This window comes from Oxyura jamaicensis, chromosome 13 (genome assembly GCF_011077185.1).
Source record: "Oxyura jamaicensis isolate SHBP4307 breed ruddy duck chromosome 13, BPBGC_Ojam_1.0, whole genome shotgun sequence".
NCBI classification, from domain to species: Eukaryota; Metazoa; Chordata; class Aves; order Anseriformes; family Anatidae; genus Oxyura; species Oxyura jamaicensis.
This window is the reverse complement of record NC_048905.1, coordinates 5121725-5147306: the sequence shown is the minus strand read 5'-3', so window position 1 is coordinate 5147306 and position 25582 is coordinate 5121725. Positions and strand designations below refer to the sequence as shown.

General features: G+C 38.3%; 1 long non-coding RNA gene across 1 annotated transcript; it reads right to left on the bottom strand.

Annotated features, from left to right (window-relative positions):
* Window positions 1-190: 190 nt before the first annotated feature.
* Window positions 191-24135, bottom strand: LOC118173888. The gene is made up of 3 exons (XR_004754430.1): window positions 23882-24135; window positions 21229-21369; window positions 191-3126 (listed from the first exon to the last, which is right to left on the bottom strand). It is a non-coding gene; the product is annotated as an uncharacterized LOC118173888 (long non-coding RNA).
* Window positions 24136-25582: the final 1447 nt, after the last annotated feature.

Here is a 25582-nt window from a genome sequence, read left to right as displayed (position 1 = left end):
GATTAAGAACGAGTCAGCCTCTCAGCTTTAATAAAATTAAAAAAAAAAAACAACAACAACTTGTAAAAACACCCCAGTGATTTTTAGTAAATCAGACAAGGTTATACAAATAAAATACAATAGCCATGTGACCTCAGTAAAGCCAATTACATCTAAATAACCACAGTGCAGAGGTGTGAACTGTTCTTTGCTAGTTACTCATTAACTAATCTTCATTAATCATATATTATTTTTTTTTTTCACAATTCTGGATTCTATAACCATAATCTCCCAATCACTGTTTTGCTCAGGTGGCCTCGTTCCACCTGCTATCCTTTCCTTCTTTGCTAAGGTATTTTGCAATAGCAGCCAATGAGTAGGAGTTACAAAAAGGGGCTCCAGGTTTACAGCACAGATGAAATCTCTTCCAGGGAAGTCTGGATTATTATTTTTTTAAATCTTACATTTCATAATCAGTGAAAACAAATGAAAAAGCAATGAAGTATCTTTCATTTGTTTCATGGGCTCACAAACAAAACTGAGCAAATGCAAAAACCAAACACTACATAAAGCTTTTCCCTCACTTTTCAGATCTAGATGAAAGTCCTGTAGAAAATAGCCAGGAATACAGAGAAAAAATATTAAAGGAAAGCAGGAATCAAAACTCAGTTAATCCTGTGACTGAAATACCCTTGTACATGTAGCTAACACTCCACCTCTGTGGTATGTTTTATGTCTCTTGGACACATAATGCTATTCAAACCTCGTTATATCTATGTTTTTTTTTTTTTGCAGAAACATATAAAAGCAAAAATCAAATGGAAAGAATAATTATAAGAGCATCTGTCAGATCTTCCTTCCTCAGCCTTATGTTCCTTCACACAGACAAATGAAGAGGCTTCGGCCCCAGGAAAATAAAGATCTCATGAGCACTGCTGAAGACAATCAGCATCAGCAACTTCATGTATCTGAACCACTTCCTTGCAGCTCCTTGGAAAAGCCATTCGAGTCACTAACACCATGACAGCTGAAGAAACACTCTCTCAACGTTTCATCTTGAGATGAAACCATCTCAAAAATGATGCAGTCTAAACTTTGCCGTGTTACTCAGATGAAAAACCAACTATGTAGGATAAATTATTAAGATTTTCACCAGTTTCTTTCAGAGGAGAACTTGAATCATTGACACAACCAACTTGCAGCAGTCACTAATTACCTATCATTAACACTTTTAATCCAGTCATATTGAAGTATAGTTCAGGTGGTGGCTTACATTATAGTTTGAAGCACATAGTTACGACAACTATAACAGACAGCTAAAAGGTCTTCCTCAAGTCCAACATCTTAGTATAAAAAAATTAAGGTGATTTTTGCCCCCAAACATCCACCCTCTTCTTTGTCTAAAGCAGGAATGCCAGCCTCAAATACTGCTTAACCTATCCTGTCTTTTTCCTCCATGGCCACAGCTTTTTGTTTGCTGCTCTTATCCTTGCAGATAGACAGGCAGACATAAAATGATGCCTATCTCATAGGCAGGAGGTCTGGCAAGCTGCTTTTCAGAGCCCAAAACAAACAGTCCTCTGAGGACTAGCCAGCAGGGCACTGTGGAGCAGAAAGCCAGGTTCTCCCTTCCATGTGTCCCAGTATATCAAGGCTCAAGCTTCATTGACTCCAGTATAGAGACCTTAATCAAGATTTTTCATGCCTCAGAGAACAGTACAGCTGCTAAACTTTCTTTAATAAGTGCTTTATACCTGGGGAAGCTGAACAGGAATTAGCTGAAAAGAGATGAGTTATTTCTGCCTTTATGAAGCAGCAATTTATTATAAGACAAGCACTAACATTGTTTTGCTCTAACATGAAAGAGATGCTGCTCTACGTGATTTAGCTAAGTCATTGATTCTGTTCCAGTTGCTGCCTGCATTTTTTCTTGCAGTATGGGTTTGCTTAAAATTCAGGAAGCCAAACGTGTTAAGTCTGAGGAGAGACTTCTCTATTTTTTTATTTCCCATCAAGTAAAGCAGATAAAGTCATCTTCCCAGGATGTACTGACAATACTGTCTTTATAAAGCTTACCTTGAGGCTTCATAACAATTTAATTTTAAATGAAATTAATCTCCTCTTACCTTAATGAGCCAGTGTTGGCAATGTCAACGGAATATTCTTTTAAAGGAGACACGGGTATAAGGTAGGTCATCAAAAGTGGCCACACTGTAGAATTTCAGTGAAATAATACTGCAGATACTTCACCTGAATATGTTTTGTTTTGCAGACCAGTTTTTACCTCCTTAACTTACCACTGGAATCTAGAATATATAGGGAAACTACTGTTTCTTCTGGGGATTAGTTTTGTGGGGAGATTCTAACTATAAAAGGAGCCCTTTCTTGATGAGAGGTGGTAATATCATAGATAATCAAGGATTTGTTAAAGATTATGAAGAAACAGAATGACAGCCAAGCCAGACAGAAACATCGTTCAGTTTGAAGCAGAGCAACCTCCTGTGAACCTGAAAGGTAGAGATTCACCTAACAATACCTATTAGAAACTTGACTGTCTGACAACAGCAAGACACGAGCTAATAATTTATAAATTCCTTATCCTTCCTGATCTCAGTCAATTCTTAGCTAGAATTCTGGAGAATCTAAGTATAACCACAAGCCTTACAGCTTCTTAGATACAGTACTGTGTCTTTGAGTGATCTGAAGCACAGCTGCTTCAAACTGGAAACTGTAGAGCACTGTGGCAGCCTTAGAAGACTTTAATGTGATCCTAGTTCCTGTCCTGCCTATCTCTGCATGCATTACATGGCAAATGATCTCTGTTATTCCTCCCACTAGCCAGGACAAGGAGTAGTCCCCACTGATGTAAAACAGAAAAAGTATTCTTTATCTGAACAAGACACCCACCCCATTATCGATGGGCCATGTGATAAAGTTAAGCAGAGGAGGAATACCCATGTGTTAAATCACAGACAGCTATATACAAACATGTTATCTGATGGCTGATGGTGGAGGACTGCCAAGCATGTTAGCTTGACATGGCTTGATGCTCCCAGCTTTTGTCCTTGGAGATTAGGACTGTAGGAGGTGTGCTCCATGAGAGCAGCAGTGCATTATGCCTTCTTTACATTCCCCTTCCTCCTTTTCCTATACAAAGACAGAACAAGGATCAAGCTAACTTGATGATCTCAAGCTGACACCCACAGCAAGGGAAAAAAACAAACCAACCAACCAAACAAAAACAATGTACAGCAAAAAAAGTGCTTTGTAGCTTGCGACTGTGGAACTATGAAGATGAGTTAGAATGTGTTGAATAGATATGATCTCCTGAATTTACAGCTTGCATGCAAGAACAACATGATAAGCCATTCAGAAGAAACTCAAAATTGAGACCTAGAATATGATCTTCATTCCTCCATGGCTAAATTCTTGCATACTGTAGCCTCACTATTTTCTTAGTAACTGGTTCAAAGCTTCTATTCATAACACAAAGTCTCATGTTATGAAATCTGCATATGATGAATGCATATAAATCTTTCTCTTGCAAAATTATCATTAACACAATTCCCACCATTAGTAAAATCTGTTATTGGTCAATACTGTGTTGAAAAGCTAATTCCCTTACAGTCTTTGTACTGCACTTAATAATTATATAGAGTCTAGAAATGAGAGTAAAAATGTTTTATTCTTTATTCAACATGAAATCACCTTCATTTATGTTCCTGGAAAATGAGTAAGAGACTGAGAAAGACTATCTCTCCTGCCAGGCTTTCATAATGTACCAACTTAATATGCTGACCTGTGCAGAAATGTATTACAGAACAATATTTTTGCTTTCAGTGCTGCATTTACTGTAAATTTGCATTCTTCCAGGAAAATTCTGACAGATATGTATAACATCACAGGCTCACTTCAACAGGCTCACTTAGCTATTATTGGTTCCACTAACCATTTTTTTGAACGAAGATCTAGCAGTTGAATTTGATGCCAGGGCTGAAGACACAGAAACAGAGAGCACTTATGCAAGACACTGGAAAAGCAGGGAAAATATTTCCTTCCCTTAAGCTGTAGAAGTTATCACCCTGCCATGGCTATTAAGCAGTCCTTGATTCTGAGCTCACAACAGAAACAGTGCCCAAGACGCTCCTTCCATACCAGGGTTCCTATTTCCATTAATCACAGTGCCATCATATGCGCTAAGTGCAAATAGCCCTTCGTCTCCTCTGCAAAGCTTAATCAAGTGTTGCCAGAATTATTCAGTTCTGCCCAACCAACAGCATCCTAATTATCCTGTATTTTATAACATGCCACAAATATTCAATTAAAACTAGTGCAAGTAGTTTGTTATTCTTGTTGCTGATCGCATAGATTTCACTGCTAGTCACAGCCTAAAAGGCATAGTTGACAGGGCCCTTACAAAGTTACCAGGAAAAAAATGACATTTTCAGACATTACAAATTAATGTAGACTTTATTAGCAAACCATTCGTTTATTGGCTGTTTTATCCTGTTTCCTTATGAGCAACCTTTTCTCTCTTGTGAAAGCCTTTTCTGCCCTACCAAATAGGAAGCATTGTCAAAAATGCCTACATCCATCCACACAGTTTAAGAAGTAGATTTACATCTTACATCCAAGGTACTATTAACACCTGAAAAATCACCATGTTTCTAACAGGGCAGAATAACCAGTAACTTAAAAGATGAGGTCTGGTAGACTGGAGCTACTGCTTAAATGAGAAAGCATCTCGTACCACCATCCTATCCACTCCTATGTTACTGGTAAGTGTGTTTAGATTTAGAGAAAATCTGTTTGCCAACTTTCAGATAACCACTGAATAATTTAATCAGCAGTCAGTAATAAGATATGGATTCCAGAATAAGACACAGAGTGAAAAAGGAAGTCAAGCACACTATTGAAAATTCATTGCCATTTTCCTGACTTGACTGCTGCACTGTCTTTTGTACCCTTTCCTTTACAAAGTCTTAGACCTCAAAGCTCATAATGTTAGTTATTTGCTTTTTTTCCCCCATAATGGCTATATTGATGAATCACATTTATTTATTTATTTATTTATTTATTTTTTTGCTAAGATCTCATTTATCTTCACAGCTGAAAATTGGAAACAGCCAAAAAAAAAAAAAAGCAAGAAAGGTAATGAGCAATAAACTCTTCTTACTTTACTACAGAATTTTTGAAATGCTGTCCTTCCACTTGTTCACAAATCCTCATGAATACACATGCACAATGACACACGTAAGTTCAGTCTGTGTTTGCATATTTGCAGATCTGTTCCATACTACATGATCTTTATCAGTGTTATTACGAAATGTCTTTACAGACTAGTCTGTGACACTTCAGAAGCTGCTGAAATGGATTTCTGGTTGCCAAGAGGCTTATCTTTTATCTCTGAATAACAGAACAGACTGTCTATTGTTGGCATTTTTCACAGTTCGATTTTTTTTAAGTACCAAATTTTACAGCAAAGATATAAATCCAATTCATCTGCCTTTTTCACCCCTCTAAAATCACTCTCTCCCTGATGTTTATCTTGAAGCTTGAAATTGAAATACTGTACATCTCAGGAAGAAATACAAACTGTATCATAAAATACATATACAAAAGATCTGAGCATCCTCTTTAATGCTCTTTTCAGCCAAAGAAAATGAAATGAAAACCTTCAACTCTTCCTCGCCTACCTGCACTAATAAACGCTGTACATGCATCAGTATCAGCATATCGCGCACCTTTTCATCAGGTACACCACTCAGATGAATAAATATTTCTCTAAGTAGAGAACTGATTTCAGAAAAGAAAAAAAAAAAAGAAAAAAGAAGAAAAAAAAGAAAAAAGAAAAAAAACTCTTACACTCTGTAAGTTAGGGGAAGCTGTTACTAAGTGGAGGGGGGACAGAAGTAGGGCCTAGCAGGATTCTCCAGGTAGAGTTTGCTACTGCGCCTTGACCAGGCTCACACTGAGCGAGCAGCCAGGTGTGGGTGTGAGCACCACCACTGTGGACTTCTGTGTCCCACATGCTTTTAGGGTTTCAGAAAAGTTTCGTTACATGTAGTGATCTCTAATGAGCAAGCACAGACATTTAACATTTCCAATGCCATAAAACTTCAAGCCTCTCTTACAAATTGCTTTCAGCTTCACTCAGTATATTCCTGTGTTTTCATCATCCTGCAGCAAATGATTCATGCTCCACTTGAAAAAGAAATACTGAGAGTGAAGTGGAAGATAACCTCGTTTCCTAGGATGGTATCTATGATTTCCTGTTCTGAATAACAAGGTTTTTTCATTTCCAAGAAATCGGCAGATATTAAGGGCAATGTTCAACTGAGCCAAATCAAAATAACAAATACTGGACCATTTACTCAGTCCATTGATCTTCAGAGGTGTGGGGTAGTTTGAAAGTTGTTCTGCCTATCATGCTGCAAATTTCTTCTGTCTAAAGTAGATGTTGTTCATTACACTGTAGGAGGAAGAAGAAATAGAAGAGAACAGAAAGAAAAGTGAATATTATCAAGGCTGACAAAAAAGCTAAAAGGATTTTCTCCCACTACCTTGTTCAAGATCTAAGTATTTTAGTGATAATCCTATCACTATCTATTTTTTTATCTATTTAAATCAAGTCTAGAGATTTTGTTCCTTAAGTGAAATACTTACATGAATACCATTTCATTCTTCCAAAGATGCTTCAAACAGAAAAGAAACTAGTTGCCACAAGTTCTTAATTCTGAAAACCCCCTTAGGGAGGTTGAAAAAAACACATGTCCAAGTTCTTGGCATTTATTACCAGAACTCCTGTAAACTAAGGAACTAACTATTTAGTTATATTGCACACATTTCTCATGTAATAAACCTCTTTACAGCTGCTTTTGAGTTGAGAACAACTAGTTTATTTCCAGAGCAGTGATACGGTTTTGTAGGTAACTGTGTTTTAAAATAACTTTTCTCAATATCACTTCAAAATGCATCTTAGTCAATAGATCGCTACATTAATCTTAGTTCATAAATATTGATCAATATTTAATGATTTCACTTGCTCTAAGTAAAAGCACCCATATTCTTGAGTTTCATGTCACGTTCCAGTGTTGCTGTCATTCAGATTCCTCACAGCCTTCTGTTAGCACCTATAGCGAATGAGAACAGAGTATCATTTTTTTCCTTTAGCCATGCAGTAGGGCAGTGTTTTTTTTCTTTGTTTTTTTTTTTCTTTGTTGCCAGAAAAACATCTAAAAGCTGTGATACTCCCTCACTGAAGCAATGTAGAGCTGAAACCCCAACAAGAAACTAGTCCGTTTTCTAACTGCGGCCCAAGAAACACAACAAAGAGGAGTAAAGTTGTGACAGTCAGAAAATAGTTCCATATATTTTAAGGTGTTTTTGTTTCTTTGTTTCTGGAACAAATATTTTTCCTTGTGCTCAATTGCTGAGAAGAAAACAAAATGGTAAGAGGAAAATATATTGCCTCCTACATTGTTACCAGACAGATTTAGTAGAAAAAACACATGCACTACCATATGCAAAAATATCCTGCTACTGCCCAAGCATATTGACACCAGACATTAAACAGGTCTGTACAGCAAAATAGCCTTGGCATTCATGTGTGACTGTGGAGTGGCTCCTGTCCACTCTGACTCTTGTGGTTCTTTGTTTCCTTTTGAGACCATTGCTCCTAACCTTTATGCCAATTTTTTAAAGAAACAAAGCTTAGGAACTTTAAAATTGTGCTTATTATTAAGTATGTAGCTTATTCAGTAATCTTATTCTGAGAGAATGGAGGTGTATTTGTCTTATTTGACTAAAAAGTCTAACAGCTATCATGATGTCTACTAAATGGTAACAAATTTCTGGAGGCAGGAAATATGCAGAACACAAGATGCAAGTTGAAATCTTGTCTTGCTTCCACTGACATAAAAGAGTTCCCACTGGCTCTACCAAGAGTAGAGCAGGCTCCTAAAAGCCCTCTTTTAAAGCATGAATGTTCAGCCTACATTGCACAGGTTGAGAAAAAAATCATTCCACCTGCTTCCTTTCTGCTCCCTTCAACTCCCAGAGAAAAGGGTGACCAAGTACATACAGTCAGTGGGACATATGCTGATAATGGGTGCTAGCTGGGATTTGTCATGCCAGCTGATGGTTTAATCATACAGTAAGGAAAAAATAATAATACAGCTCTTCCTGTCCCTAAAATCTGACAGGTCACCTATCAAGTTAAGAAGGATAGGAAGGGGTAGATTGGTTCAGAACAGGCTGTAAATAAATTTAGAAAAAAAAAAAATTGAAGTCCCTAATTAACTTGCCACAATCTTGGTTGTCAGGAAACAGGAACAAAACTATTGATGTAGGCAGCACCAGATGGTTTTTACACCCCAAACTTCAGTGCATCCTTACAGAATCGTGAGTGTAAGTGATCGCAGAACGTATGGGTCTTAACTATGATTAAGCTGCAGCAGTAAATACAAGGAAGTTTACATTTCTTATGTGCTTTCTCATTAAAGGTTTGTACATTGCCTAGTACAAAGGACTACAGTAAGAGTCAGTTTTTTCCTTTCTGTTCTTCACTATCATTTGTTAGTAACATCAACCTCATAATTATCCCTTATTGTTTTTGATCTTGTTCATTATCTCTTTTCTGCTTTTTTTAGAAATGTTATTTTTAAATGACTAATCTCAGTGAAAGCCTTGATCTTGCCCTGTGTTCTCCTATCCTGAATCTTTCCTGCAGCATAACAGTTTAGTCTCTAATGAGGATTTCACTTGTGTTACTGTTTGCTTTACTGTCTGCCACTTTGACTAGCTGTAAGCACAATGAACTCTCTGAACCTCACACGGAGCAACCACGAACCTGTCAGGATTAATGGGCTTACGGGTTGCTGATTTTACTCCCTGCTCTCTCAAAGGCAGGAGAAGAGTCCTGCAGCCTGACCTCCATGGCTGTGCTCCTGCCAGGGAGTGGGAGGGTCAGAGGAGGTATGGCTAAGGGAGCCAGGCACGCTCCTGTGTTTTCAGTAAACACTGCCTGGAAAATGGGCCTGCATTATAGCACAGATTAGAGACCAAGATAGATAGCAGCTGGCTGTGTTGGGAAAGCCCTCTGAGGGGAACTGCAGGGCTTTCTTGGGGAAGAATGTGCCAGAGAATCAGGCTGCAGTTGACACAGAGTGATGTAAAGCAATACTGGTTATGGTGTGGTAGCTGAGGGGTGTAGTAAGCGTAGAGAATTAAATTAATGACATCCTCTGCCACCATCACAGCTGGGGAACTGCCCAGTCACTGCACAAACCCTCCTTACTGATTTGTTGCAGAGCTGATAATGCATCTAAGCCTCGTTCACTACAGTTTCAACTCCCTCCCTAAAAATGACTTTTGACGGCATATATGCTATCATAACTGCAGCTCATTAACACAGGCACTACTAGGGGTGTATTTCAAAGCAGTCTCCATCCGTTGGCATTCCATGGTAATGTGGCTACATGGCCACGGGTGTTGGAACGAGCTAGTTAAAGACAGCTGGAGAAGCCTGCACAAATGGCAGCATGTAATACGTCCTGCCTACACGTGGAAACAGCCTGACCCAAGCCAATTTGACTCCAAGGAGCAATGTGAAATACCGTTCCAGGGGAGTCAGTGAAAAGGCAGGTCTAAGGCTGCCCTGAAGAGATGACCCAGCCTAAATGGAGACGTGGGGGACAATGACACTGCAGGTGCAGGACATGTCCTGTACAGCATGTCCTCTTGCTGGAGGACGGTCTCATATTGCTAGGATCAATTTTTGCCTTAAATCTAGATTTCCTTTCTGACTTCAGTCATTTAGGTCACATACTTTCTTAGTTCATCATTTGCAAAATGGAGATTATATTTTCTTACCTCACAGGAGGGTTGAGAAGATAAAATCAATTAATGTTTCTGAGAAATTCAACTATAGTGGTGCAGAGGGCCTTCTAAATAGCTAGACAGATTAAAAGATGTATGAATCTGGGGTATATTCCAGCAAATACCAGTTCATACTTTTTACTGTGGTTATTATAGAACTTCATAAAAGTTATAGCCTCTCAAACCTGAAATAACTAGTGCTGCAATTTATATATTTCCTCTTTTCTTTCATTACCTGATGTTTCTGGTTCATGTACCAGCAAATATCAAGATATCTAAAATGAAGTACCTGCTTAATTCAGTCACAGACTCAGTGTTTTTGTTGTCCTTCTCATGAAGGTTATTGTAAGTGTTTCAGAGAATAATGGCATATAGTTTTTCCTTTTCCTTTTTTTTTTTTTTTTTTTTTTTTTCTGGATAAAATTGCCCAGCGCTCACATTTTTCCTGCATTGTAAAATTTCTGAGTGAATTGGTTGGTGTATCTTGCAAGACTTGAAATACAAACTGTTTTAAAACTCATTTCCTTTGTATTTCATATGACACTTCAGACACAAGGCACTCTTAAGAATTCTTGAGTCTGTATATGTTGTCCCATCATAGTCACTTCCTCCAGGCGTAAGGCTTTTGAAAGCAATTGAGACACTCTGAGTTTAAATTCCTGTACAGTAATAACCCCAAACATGGTCTGATCTTAGTACAGGAGTGGCAAAGACAGGTCAACTTTCTTTTGCTTCATTTTGACATTCCCATAACAAGAATTTTCTTTCATATTCAGGGTCAGATAGAATATACTGGTCAGTCAAGGCATCCAAAATGAAATTCAGCTCAGGAATTGCTTAGATGGACACTGATAATTGGTTTCCACTTTTCAATAGCCACAACATTCACTATAGCCCCTGACTTTCATACCTTTAAGAGCTGAGGCACTACCTACTATGGTTTAAGTGATAGTATTATACTAAGAATTGACATCTTTTAATATTGTATGCAGAAAGTATCTTATGTAAGGTTGGTGCTTGGAAGACAGCTGCTTGCCTAGGTTAAAAATGAAACGAATGAACGAACGAATGAAAAAAGGACTTTATTTTTTGCCTATAAGTAATGAGTGAGGTTTTCTGTGAGTGATCTGCAACCGTAGCATAGTTCTCATTCTATAGAACTAGACATTGCATAAACAAATAACTGCCTTTTTTTTTTTTTCCATTTTTTTTTTTTTTTCCTAGGAGATTATGGCTATACGTCTCTGGGGCATTATTACCTATCTTTAAGTCTATTTTATAATTGCAGAATAAGGTGGTATTTGCACTAAGGATATAAAGATTTCTGGATATAATCTATTATGTTTAAGAGTCAGGTATCTCATCAGTTCACAGATCACGGTTAAACATTCATTCTGTTTTGTGCAGGAAAGAAATGTGAATGTGAAGATTCTTTTGCTTTGAAAACAAAGTTTTGGAAAGCATACAGATGTTAAGCAAATACCATTACTCCATACCACGGAGCAAAACAATTTCCAATGTATTTAGGCACAACTGGACATACAGAGTCACAAAGGATGATGATGATATTCTTTGTGAATCCATTAAGACTTGACACTTCACTGCAAAGAAAGGTCTGTCTGTAGTTTGATTTGAAAGGAATGAGCCTTGATCCTAATGCTTCCAAGGAGATTCAGCACAATAAGACTCAGACTCTCACCACTTCATAAGACAGTAGCTAAAGCAACTGTTCAGAAGATTGGATCAGTGGAAGATGCAGCCTCCAGTGAACTAATGGCTCAGGTCCTCAGCTACTCTAAACAAATGGGCTCCAGTGCTTTATCTGCAAATGTGATCCTTCTTCCCCTGGTTAAGACATTGTAAGTCTGTGAGAGAGATAGCTATAACAACACATTTCCCACAGCATGTGATTTTTTCATATTGCTTTTTTTTTTTTTTTCCCAGAAAGCTTTTTAGCATTTCTTACATCAAATGGTAGATTGAATCTCTGAGATGTCTCATTTTCCTTAATGTCTGTAGTTAACTGAAATATTAAACATATAAAGTGCAAGTCTGCTATCACTTAAGGCTTAAATTAACATAATTATCATAATTAAGACAACTGCTTTTTTCAGTCTACTCTCATTTCTTGCTGAAAGCAGATTCGTTATCTTCAGGGTAGCTTGTACCTATCACTGAATGAATTATTGAAATTGCTACCATTAAAGTTCATCAGGACTAACACATCATCACTTACCTTAATATTACTATTTGCCCACTGATTGTCTAGGTGGCCAGTTTTGCGGCTTATTATGAAGACCAAGTGTTAATTAAAACAACTTATATTTTTAAATGCAGTCATCAAGAGAAAAGGTGAAATAGAAAAGGTTGTACTGGGAACATTAAAAGAAAATTACAAAAATCTTTAACACAGATTGAAAATGCCAATGACCAAAGTCATGAAGTCAAAGAACAAATCTCACTAGGTTTCCAACCTGGAATTTACCTACACACACACACACACACACACACACACACACACACACACACAAAAAAAAAAAAAAAAAGGAAAAAAAAGAACACACAGAGGTGTTTTTAAACTAGCCAAGTGGATAACAATAAGAAACTTGCAGCACAGGCTCCCTCCCTGACTGTATTCAAGCCCACTTTGACATCCTGCATTGCCTTGCAAGATCCCTTGACTAAGTCTCTTTCTAGGCACTTTTTCACCCATCAAGTTAAACAAAACTAATTCAAAGTATGAATTTCTGATGGCTTTCCCTCCACGGCAGAGTAACTATGAAGACACATTGCATGTCATTAGAGGAGCTGCAGCAAAATGCCTCACACCTACAGGCACTGCTTCACCTTACTCTCAAGTAATCAGCTACCTGGAATGCCCTCGCAGCTGTCCATACACAACCTGACAGCTTTTATCCTTCAGAAGAAGTAAAATCCAGTTAAATCCTTCCTTTTGGTTGTTAACTCATATCACAGTGTTCAATCATAAAAGTAGTGATATTTTATTTAAATATCATGCCTTAGTTATTGTAGCAGCAATATAAATTTTATTGAATGTTTTATTGTTACATAGCATTCCTTGCAATAAAGGCATCTTAGTCACTTCTAACTCTCCTGGAAAGGATCGCTTTATTTTAAAATCAGTCTGGCAATAAGCATACCTCACTATGCCTTTTTCCTTAATATAAGAAAGTCCTTTTTATGTTGCACTAAGTATTTTCTTCTTTGTAAAAAGCCTGAAGAACTTCTGAGAGGCTAAGGCAATGCAATGTAGTGTAAAGACAACAACAACAAAAAACAACACAGAAGTGTTTCATTGCAGATGTTAAATGCCTTTATGATCCAAAGCTGTACAGCATAAACAGTAGCGGCTCCCTGACATCACACCTCAGCTCTTCCTTCAATGAAGTCCACAAGTAGTGACTGTGAAGCCCATAAGAAAGCAATTAATTTCCTAAGACTCTTCTACACTTGTCTTTCCTGGTGAGAAAGCAGTACATAGGAACATACCAAAGGAACGAGGATGGATTCACTGCATTCCTTACTGTATATAAACTGCACATTCTTTCCCCTACAACATTACTACAAAGAACTCATGAGTATACAAATATTTGTGCAGAACAGAGTATTTCCACAGCAAATGGTCCTATCTACAGAAACTGTATTTATCTGCTACAAATGATCAATCTGTCTGGCAGCCACTTTGTTGGTCCCTAGAATTATGGCTGAGGGACAGTCCATTTCTAGAACCTGAAGAATTTTGATAAGTAATATAAAGGGCAGCAACTGTCCCAATGTTCTCTGAGGCAATTTCACTGTCTTGACTGCTGGATTAGCCAAAACCCTTGCGTTTTTTCTGGAACATGAGAAACATATATCTTCAACAAAGAATCACTACAGATGCAATGCTGGACTTGACAGACGTTATCATAAATTACATTAACTCTGTATTGCATTTATATAGAGTCCCATACCCAAGAAGTGAATTATTTGATTAATCTTTTTCTACTGTAAACAACCAAAACACCAGCTTTCCTGATTACACTACTTACATCAACAGGGTCTACTCAGCAACAGCTGTTCAAACATTTGTTAAATCACTTCAAGGCAAATAACAATATGGTGCTGCATGCCTGTTCCTCATTTCAATTTAACCATTGCAATATTTAGCATACACTAAAAACATATGCTGCCTGCACAAGTATTTTCCAAAAAGATACTATTTAACAACAACATCCTACTAGTCTCAGACAATACTGGAAAGTTCCATTGGCAAGTAGAATCTAAAAACCTGAGATAAATGAATAGATTCATTCATCCTGAGACCTACTTCGTAAGAATGTGCACACAGGAGTCCAAACAGCCTGACTTTATACTTTGGTGCCCAAAGTTTGGCCTGATTCTGGTTCTATTCATTTATTTCATATGTCTTCACCATCTGAAAAATACCAGGATCCTCTTGAGATAGACACTTAGCAAGCAGGTGATGAAAAGAGTGCCCAGCCCTAACAGAGACATGAAGTGACCTGCAGGAAAAAATCTGCTACGAAGTCAAGAAGCAGAGAGCAAATCTTCTGACTTTCCTGCTAATGCCCAAGCCTGTGAACCCTTCTATCTTCCCATGTGTCCTGATCTCCTAGAACGTTTTAGTGCTGTACCCCTGAAGTTTAGACAAGAAAATTTGAATTTGTGTCTTAATTACTGAGCTCTAAATAAGGAAAGCTTTATTTCCCTGCATTTCTTCCTTTCTTATAGGAAACTTAGCAAGAACTTTATTAATTAAAGCAACTTTCTGATATCCATTTCTGTATTCCTGCTCCAGACATCTGAGCCATAACACACCTTCTGGAATTTCACAAAAGAGTGATGTAATCAGCAGCAAACCCTTCTCAAAGCTGAGACCACAAACACATGGGCCCTCCCAGACACATTTTTAGACAGGTTGCTCTCTGAGTCATTAGCCCTCAGCAAAACATCAGGCACCGCAGTAGTTTTACACACAGGTGAAAACTGAAGAATGCAGTAGCCTATTTTTCTCGCGAAGCTGTCTTCTGCCTCAGTGAGAAAGATTTAATGCAGCCTGGCTACCAACATAAGGGAAAAGTGCAGATGCCTTCACCCAGCAGGTGTGTTTCAACTTCCCACTCAGTTTCTTTGGAGAGTCCATCCCTCCTCATTTCCCGCTTTAGATAAATTCTGTCTTCTCCTTATTCCCTTACTATCATCAAATTACAGAATTTTCCAAATCTTCCCACCTTTCAACTCTCCTCTCTGAGAAAAGCACACTGCACTGTATTCACACATTTTAACACTGCAATAAATATCCTATACAAGGCTGTATTTACTGCCTACATCAACTGTATTTATCTTCATCAGAGGCACTCTTTGCAGATGCTATGGCGTACAAACTACATAAACAGCACTGTCACTTCGGCAATAATAGAACAATAAGCGGCACCTCTAAAACAAGAAACATAATTCCCATAATTCACACAAGACCCCTCCCCTCCAAGAGTCCATAATTTGCATGGAGCTGGCAGTCAGTATTCTAATATGATGCCTGACAACAAAATATAATGCCATGTCAGTATTGATACAGACGCTGTAATGTACGCCTTGCATTCTGTGCATTCTCAGATGACATAAAAAAGATACAGAATGTATGTATCAATAAAATATGGGTATTGTTAATATTTTGTTGGCTTGCAATAAAGCACTTGCAGAAAAGCATACATATGTCAATATATTTTTTTTCCAATATACTGTTCTGAATCATAGGACCCATCTTAACCATTTTGGACATTCCACTGAACACAGGGAGATCTCTCTTTTAGGTGAGATTCCTCTGGTGGCCTGTGGGTCAAAGCTCTCGAAGTATCATAAAAATGAGTGAAAATTTAGGTATAACAGTTAAAAAAAAAAAAAAAAACAAAACAACAATACCCCTACATGTTTTAAACATGGGATTGGACAATACAAATCAAATATGCCATGTTGATAAAGGTTGCTCTTCTAGAAGACCAGACCATAATTTCTTCCATAATAAAAGAGATTCTACAGCTTGTTCTCCTTAACAATAAACAAGCAAAACATACAGCTGAAAAACTAGGCCTCACTGGACTGTAAAATTAACCAGGAATTGCTTGCAAAACCATAGGAAGATGGCTTTACTTTGAAAGACTCAACTCCAAGCAATCTGAATCAAAGGCTTCATCATCAACTTCTAGGTCTTATGCTACCTGTGCACCAGGCAAGCGCCGTGAAAGCAACTGGAGGAAAATCCCCCGTGGGCAGAATGAAGACTGGGATGAAGTTTTGACCTCTGCTGCTAAATATCAGGGATGTGTTGAATGAGTTACTATGCAGTTCTGCAAGCAGTGAGGTCTTTATGAAAAGTTCTACTGATTCCAGTGGGTGTAGGATTCAATTATTAAGCTCATTGTTTCAGTCCTAAATTCAGATATTAACAGCCTGGGGTGGGGGGGAGGAGTTTAAGGTCTTCAGACAACTGATTCTGTTGAATTAATGCACCAGTCCAAAAGCAAAAATTACATGTGAGAGGGGTATTTTCAGCAATTTCAATAATGATTTTGAATTACGGTGAAGAAAAAGAGGTTCAAGTGCTACCCAATAGCAAACAATGTTAGTATGCAAGTTACTTTCTCAGGGTTTAGCTCTTTAATTTTGCTGATCAGTAACTCTTGCTCTCAAAATCTACAAGATAATTAGATGACAACATAAACCAAGCAAGCAGAACAGACTTTACTCATGGCAGATGAGGTAGCTCAGGAACCCAGCCCAGAGCGGGTTCTATTTAGCTGCTGTAGCTTTAAATAGAATCAATAAACTAGCAAAACCCCTAAAATCAAAAGGAACTCAAGTCTATGTTTTATATAAAGATTTACTCACTGCATGCTTTCACTGGCTGCCTCACCACACCCACAGATTTTTTTTTAATGCCTTTCTCGTAAAAAAGAAGACTTCTGTAAAACCTCTGAGGATGAATCACATTTAAAGACAGAAGGCACAGGTATAAAGGAAAGCATTAACCCTACTAAGCCAAGGGTCATTCTCGCAGATTTTTACTGACGTGATATTGGAAAATTACTAGCAGAACTCACAAACTGAAACAATTCCTCAGTGGACTCATGTATGTGGCGTTTTCAGGAGAAAAGCAGTGTACCAGAGCTATCTATCCTAAAATCATATCTAGAGGGCCAAGTGACAAAAGAACTCCTTTCATTGTTTGTACTTAGTCTAAATATAAAAACCTTTGCTGGTTTTTCCCCTAACAATGTTCATTCTTGAGCTGGAGTATTCAGCACATCGTTCAGTGTTCCCTGGGTATTATCTCAATTTATATTAAAAAAAAAAAAAAAAAAATTAAATGGTAAATGCTTTTGCAGAAGTTTTCTCATGAAAGCACAGCATACCTAAAGCACAGGTGCCTGAAAATAAGTAGCAGAACCATTGGATAGGAAAGCAGAGATCATACACAAGACCCTGGAAACAGGGGGTTAACAGCTCCTGAAATGCAGTCATTTCCTGAGAGATGGACTGGACAAGGAAGTACAGTTACTGAGTTAGAGTCTTTCAGGAAGTAGATCAGCTAAGCTAGGAGCTCTGTCCAAAACAAAACAAAATAAAATCCCTTAGAGAAACAAAGGAAGCTAGTGAAATGTCTGAGTGTCAGCAGAGGGAACCTTTCCCGGCAGTCTTATGCGAGTAATTTGCTCCAAGTCTGAATGTGTGTTAGATATTTCTGTGCTCTAAAACAGGAGATATTCATGTAATAGTAAGGGAATATTTTATATTGTGTTGAAAGAGGGCTGCAACAGTCAAATAACAGCTTCTTGGCTTTGCTGAGCTAATGCTCTGCAGTAACCGTTCAACACTTGTAAGTCTAGTCTAATAGTTCGAGGGACTAAAAGAAGAAAACATTTTTTGTTTGTTTTTGTTTTTCCTGTGTTATAGCAAGAAATGATAAGAGAGCCACTTCTCCTGAGAGTACTCTGAGAATATCTGCTAGTGAGAATGGACTCTGGGATCAAAGAAAAGACCGATCTTTTAACTGGCATGTTTTCACGCTACCAGTAAATGTATTAATTTATTCTGTTCAGAACTCTGAGTATCTTAAATCTAAAAGCATCTTTCAAATTCTGTCCACAAGAATTTAGACTATTTGAATAGGGTATAAATATCTTTTTAGTTTATCACTTAAAACACAACAATCAGATTTTAAATGTACTGTTTACACAATTTTTAAATAGGGTTTTAAATAGTTGATGCATCTAAAATCCCAGCTAGCTACAAGTTAGTTACCCTTAGGTCCTCATACAAAGAATCCATCCATAGCACAGAATTGGCTTGATTCAGGTGTATGGAAGAACAAGTTTTATTTGACTGCAAGGATAAATGAATAGTCTTTTTATTATTTATATATTTCATTATTTTGTACCTCCAGTTTTAAGGTTCTGTATGGATGCTAATTAACCCATTGTTAAGTTTAAATAATTTTGTTAATTCACTGCATTTGTAACTGCAAATATTTAAGGAAGTAGAGAAGGGGAGACGGGCAGTAGGAGAACAGAGTGCTTATCAGGCTTACCTGTCCAGATGGGGAGATATAAAGAAGCCTTTAGACATACAAGTTCAATTTGTCTCTGTATTTTTCTCTTTTTTATTTTTGTGTTTATGATACTTTCCCTAATAGAAAGTCACGGAGTTTTTCAAGTATTAAAATTAATTTTAAAAGTCTATTTCTTGGACCAGAGTCCAAAAGGAGTATATTACAGAGATTTCCAACACAGTTGTGACAAACAGCACTGAAGGGGAAAAACGTAACTGTAAAATGGGTATTTTATGCACTGGGGCTGTCATCTCTCCCTGGAATTCACTGTGTCTACCTACTTTTGAAATGTCCTGAAATTATAAACTATAGAATATGATATTTATCTAACAAAAAGTAACCTAACAAAAAAAAACCAACCACACACAAAACAGTAGACATGACCCCTTTTAAGACTGCAGTGCCATCTGTAACCACTTAGTTTATTATAGAGCTATTTATTCAGTTTACTATGTGTATTTTGAGTGTATACATAACATAAGAACTAGATCTCATGGGTGATACAGGTTTGTTTCTATTTCTGAGGACTACGGGAATGTGTTACTGGAAGTTCTCTTTGAACTGTCAGAAAAGTTTTCCTGATGGAATTATGGAAGCTCTAAACAGAAAAACATATAAATTTCAGCAAAGGCCAAGTCTGTATCACCTTTTATACTTCAAGATCTCTATCTGTTCAGAAACTTGATTTCTCAACTTCTAGTTTGCATGACTTTGACAACCTTCATTCAAACCATATGCAAATCCTAAATGTGTTACAGTTAGGGGTAACATGAGATGCTTTCTTATTCATTTAATCAAATTAATCTGTTAATTCCAGAAGACAGAAGTTTTGAATTATATTGATATTTGCATTACCGGGAATTGGGAGTAACCTAAGCATGTGGTTGCTTCAGCTTTATGGAGGGCTACCAGAGAGTGTTTAGTATTTTGCATATTGAATGTAGACTCCTTTAGGATCTCTAAGGAGACTGCTGACTTTCTATTCTTCTCTTGGCTGCTTATGACCACTCTTAGTATACTGAGCTATCTGGACCACCAATCTAAGTCAGTGTAGCTATTATACATTGTACATGTATTTCATGTATAAAGACCCTGCAAGGTATTTACACAATGTAGTAGCAGGTCTGCTATACTGCTCATACCAAATATTCTGCCTTCTCTAAAATAAGATTGAGGTCATACAACTATCGTTAGGTAGCTACATTAGTTGAAAATAGGAGGTAAATCAGTGTTGCACAGCACTATTTGTGTTGGCTTAGAAGTATCTTCTAGCTGTTTATTTGATAAACTCACAAAAGCATGAAGTAGTTCTAGCCAAGATATTTCTGTAAAAAGCACTCTCTGGTCAGATGGGTACTGTGTTCAGGAGCTGCATTGCTGTGACAAAGCTCAAAGCTCAGAGCAATGCTGGTTGCAGCGTATCCACAACCTGAGAAGATGGGCTACACCCCTGAATGCGCCGCTGCATTTCCATAAACATTTATTGTGTTCTTTCAATTAACAATATATTTTAAGGTTGAAAGCCATGAACATATAGCTTAGAACATTCAATTTAGGAAACAGGGAAAGTATATTCATCTCCCGTGGCTCCTTTTTTTCCCTATATTCTTCTTTAATAAGGCCTCAGTATTTCATGGCCACTGAAGAATTCAAAGAATGCCATTACCCAAGATACCACCCTGCTAATTAAAACTAAATACTTGTTCTGAAAGAATTCCATAGCAAATTTCAAGTCTTACACATAGAAACTGCTTTTAAAGCCGCAATATTAAAGCTTTCTCTTTTCCAGCTGGTATCAGCCTTTCTTTTACCTTTGCATTCTATGTTGAATAATTACTCCACCAAAATCTTAAGGCTGGCTTCTTGTTTACTATTATTCTTTCATAGTTTATAAGTCCCAGTTTTCATGAATTTTCAAGAATTTGTTCTCTTCTTGCTTGGCTGTTTTTAGTCTGTGGTTTTACCTGTCTTCACTACAGGGAACAGAAAAAGAAAAGGGAAGAAAGAAGTAAAGGGTGTAGGGGAGGGATTAAATTGCTCAAATTTACTTTTGCTTGGGGCAAGGAAAGACAAAAATGTCTGAAAAAAAATAGAAAAAACAACAGTGAAAAAAAATCAAACATAGCCCCCAAACACTTCACCTTCTTGAAGTGTTTTCTATTATATTTTCTATTGCTGTAGTTTTCTATTTCTCTATTTCTATAATTTGCTATTTTTCTGGAGAAACAGAGGGAAACTGCCACTCGGATTTGTTTCCCATGAGCTGTCATATATCAAGACTCTGAACTGGCATTCTGCTTAAAGCCCCAGGACTGGCAGGAAGTTTTAAAAGGCTTTTGGCTACTTAAAATGCTGCTGCATTTTCCCTGAGAAACAAAACATGATTATCACATCTATATTGTAAATATTTCTGGAATCCTGTCTCTTGGCTTCAGAAATGTAAGCCTTACCTCATTGTTAACTCTGGGAGGAAAAATCTCAGTGTCATAAAGCCCCATTTCCCTGAACACAGGGAAATCAAATACCTCAGCAGTCCACTGTGCTCAGAAGCTGCTGCTTTTCTCATAGTCCACTGACTCTTCCATCAGGTACAAATGTAGCTGTAAAGCAGTAGGATTCAAAGCAACCCCCTAAGATCACATGCTTTTCTTGTATTGAGTTTTGCTTTGAACATGCTTCTGAACAGCACTGCGTTATTATCTACATAATAGTTCTTCAAAATATTATTTAATGACTCTTACCTGTATACCTAAAGGAAGGAAGCTTGCCCGGCAGATCAGCTGGAACTGGGCTTGTAATTGGAAAAGCCTGCCTCACAGCAGCTGTAAACACGTATAGCCTGCTGTGCATGGTGTTATGGCGCTAGGCTACATGCCCGGTCCCTGAAAACGAAGAAACTGGGTTTAGAGGCAGGGGTGATTTGACATACATAGAGCATTTCCATCTCACTTCCAATATACATGCACAGTCCAGTTACCCCCACCCAAATCAAATGAAATGTCAAAGTCCATTGATCTCTAAAACACAAATGTCTCCTGTAGTATTGTTTGGATACATGTATCACTGCTTTTTGGAGCAATACACAAATCTTAGGCCTATCTCAATAGAAGGGAGAACTGTAAGTAAAATACAAATTGGTAAGTACATTCACATATGAGATCTTCAGTTCTGTGTATTACTCCAGGGCTTAAGGATACTCCAAGCACATTTAGCTGTAAGACTTCAGAGAAGGGAAAAAATTTTGGGAATTAACTAAACGTGCAGCTCAGAAACTGCACCTCATTTAAAAACCAGTCTGAAATGAAACAGAGCAGGCTTCCAGGCTTTGGACATCACGTCCTAATTTGCAATGAAAGGATTTACAAAAGTTTGATTAAATTAAAAGGTGCCTTTTTTTTTTTTTTTTTTTCCCCCCTGATCAGGGATCATCCTCAGAAACTGGCCCTGGCAACAAATAAGTAAGCTGAAATACCTCAGTTGTGTTAGATATTATATCTCTACTTGGTTTAAGACACCAAGGAACACATTGGTACTTGCTGCTTATTACCGCAGTAGAAGATGGTTTGCAGTACTGCCCTTATACAGGCACTAACATGATCTTTCCCATCTAACAAATCCCTTTACGTTGTGATAGGATAGCATATAAAGAAATGTCAGTTGTTTCTCATATCAAACTGAGAAATGGCTAAGTGTAATGTACTAAACTTTTTCCAGTAGATACAGTAAGGTCTAATCACATAGCTGAGATAATGACTCTTATTGGGATGCTAGCAATTAATGTTGAGACAGACAAACTATACAAGAGACAACAATGCAGTTTAAGATTTTTTTACCATATTATAAAATACAGAACTCTATTTTCCAATCTTACCCTTGCCATTACTGACTGTGCAGTTTTAGGACAAGCTACATCTTCCACAGTGCTGTAGATGTAATTGTGGTAAAATATGAGTAATTGCCCCTTTTTCTCAGGGCAGCAAACATTCCTTACAAATATCTACAGTATTTCAAAAGCCTTAGGTGCAGTCAGATTTCCAACACCAAGTTTTCAAAATGTCTGGCTTGCGTAGACCGACATGAGATTCCTGTGTAGTAAGTGTTCAATTATTTCTGGTTCCTCAGCTTTGAGAGCTGTCTCTGCAGCCTGTAAATCTAGTGTCACAAGATTTTCAATCTAAATTCAGACCTGGAGCTCTAAAAAGCTATAGAGAGGCAGCTTTAAGAAGAGCCCTGCAGCAGAAGCCACACCTGCAAAGCACAACTCAAGTCCACTTAAACACCCTTAAAGCCCAGGTTTTGCTCGCACTTGCACTGTAAAAGTGAACAAGCAACAATTTAATTGTTCCATTAATTCCAGAGGCACAATGTAAAGTTGAAACAGGATGAGTCCGTAGCCTAAAGCACATGATGCAGGTGCAATACTGACTGGGCTTGGCTGGGGCTGAGTTTCACCTCTCCAGCCTGGTTCCCTACACCTGGGAGGACAGGAGCTGCCAGGGCCTGGTTTTGGGATGGACAGCGCCTGAAGGAAGCCTCCCTCCACCTGTGAGGAAACACCTGCAGCGAAGGCGCAGCCACAGAAGCAGGAAGATACAGCTCAGGGACGTTCAGAACAATCTGCCCAGTGTTGTGCCACTCGTCACTCAGCCAGGGGCACAAATCCCATTTTCTTTTCTTTTCCCCAGCTCACCCTGTTCTCCCTCCAGCCAGCTCCGCTGCGTTACACAACCACACCGGGACACCCTGCACACAAGCCACGCTCTCTGAGCTGCAGGCTGCAGGGGCACCACGAGGGGCTCACACCAGGCCCCCAGTGAAGGGGCAGGGCTGGCTCTGTACCTCACCATGCGGAGCTGGCTTCGGTTCTGGACCGAAATGAGTGTTTGTGGGGCACAAGGGGATTCTGGGGCAGGAGGGGGCACAGCTGAGGTGCTGCCTGAGGTGCCGCTTGTGTGTGGGCCACCTGAGGGGACTGGGCACAGGGAACTGGTGTGAGGGACTGGCGTGAGGGGACGCAGGTTTTAGGGGGTGTTGGGAGGTGTTAATGCCCGACAAGAGGCTGTGGAGCTGTGCCCAGAGCGGGACCTGGCCTGGCCTCAATTACCTCAGCGAACCTCCAGCTCTGAGGGCAGGGGGCTGCTCCAGGGTCACTGCTGAAAGACCTTGGTCCAACTTTTCCTGGAAACTACAGTGACAGAGATACTATAACCTTCCTAGAAATTCATAATCCATTATAGTTTTTTTTTCTTCAATCTACATTTATTTGATTTGATTTATTTATTTATTTTGTGTATATGTTTCTTTGCTGTATTTTCTTTCCCCTTCTACATCTCACTTCCTGTTTTTTTTTTTTTTTTTTTTTTTTTTTTTTTTCTCCTCCCAGAGTTCTCCCACCTTGAAGCTTATGCTCATATGTAAAGTCTTCCTGCAGGCTTCTCTTCCCTACTTTAAATATATACTTTTTCCTTTCTTTCTTCCCTTGAATAAACTTTCATTTTCTCCTTTTAGGTCCCATTTTGAGGATTCAGCACTTCCTGTCACTGCTTTCTGCAGAGTAGGGGCTAAAGATTGTCATAGTGTTGCAGGTGAGGTCTTAACTCTCTGCTTTCATTCCCCTTACGATGGTACAGGGTAGCCTGTCAAAAACAAACAAACAAATAAACAAACAAACAAAAAACCCAGACAGTTAGACTATTTGGCCTGAATTTTTTCATGGCAAATTCAGGCTGGCTGTTATCATCTCCTGAGGACTGTAGGAAGTCTTACATTTGAAATAGCAGCTCTTGGGTCAAGCCACCGTCAAGTATTTGGGCCTGTCTTTCTAGTCTTGTATGACTGTACCGTTGTTGTGGACCTGTTCTCACCTGTGTGGCCCTGGGCCTTTGCAGTGCTGTGCATGTCTGTTTATCTGCGGACATGCTGATAACTTGCCATTTGCTGAATCTTTGGTCTTGTCAGCTGATTCACCATCCTAAGGAAGCCACTTAACGCCAAACTACAGGCCCCTGAAAAACATACAGCCTGTAATGCCTTTACTCATGTAGGAGGTAAACAGAGCTTCACAGCATAATTTATACTGAAAAATTAAAAGCAATTTGCCCTAAATTAATCCTTCCAGACGTATGATTTCAGAAGTTGATTGAGAGGTCAATATATTAAATACTTTCATGATGTGGCTTGACAACACAGGTAAGTTTAGATTATAGTGAATTGGTGTCAGAAGTGATGCTGACCCTTCTCTCCCACCCCACCACAGAATGCATACTCCTGGTGTGTTCTTAAGTGGCATTTCAGAACCATAGGTTTGACTCTGTACCTTATTGTAATCGGTGGTGAAGGAAAGGGAGTTCTGAAGACTAGCTGGGCTAAAACAAATTAGCGGAGAGCAATCAATACTTTGGAAACTTGGATATATATTAGGCTAGTTTTGATTGGCTTTGAAGAAGTCAGCGCTGCAGATACATTGTAAATCTAATACAAAAGCATGCATGCTGAAGAGGATCAGAAAAAAATCAATCCTACAAACAAAAGCCCAATTTAAAAGAAAAAAAACATATTTTTTTTTTCTCACATAAAATTTAACATTATACTAAGCAACTGAGATCATGACTTCATTTTAAATAAAGCCATTGACTTAAACAATAAGTTCAGCAAACCTGTTTGTAAACCCAATTTGTGACCTGTTTCTCCTCTTCAGTACTGGTTTTGGGTAGAGGTCCCTCATGGTACAATTGGAAAAAGAAAAAATGATTCTGGACTTAAAAAAAAAAAAAAAAAAGGGACACATCTAACATACTTGACAACTCATAGAGCCTTCCTTACAGCAGCAAAGAGAGGCTTGACGTACCTTGTAACATTTTTTTTTATTTTGATAAAGGCATAGATTACTTTGGCCTGTCAGATGACTTCTATCAAAGGGCTAATTTTACAATAAATATGGGCTTTTAATCATAAAATCATACAATGGCATGGGTTGGAAGGGATCTCAAAGATCATCTAGTTCCAACCCCCTGCCATAGGCAGGGATGCCACCCACTAGAACAGGTTGCTCAGGGTCACATCTAACCTGGTCTTGAACACCTCCAAGAGATGGGG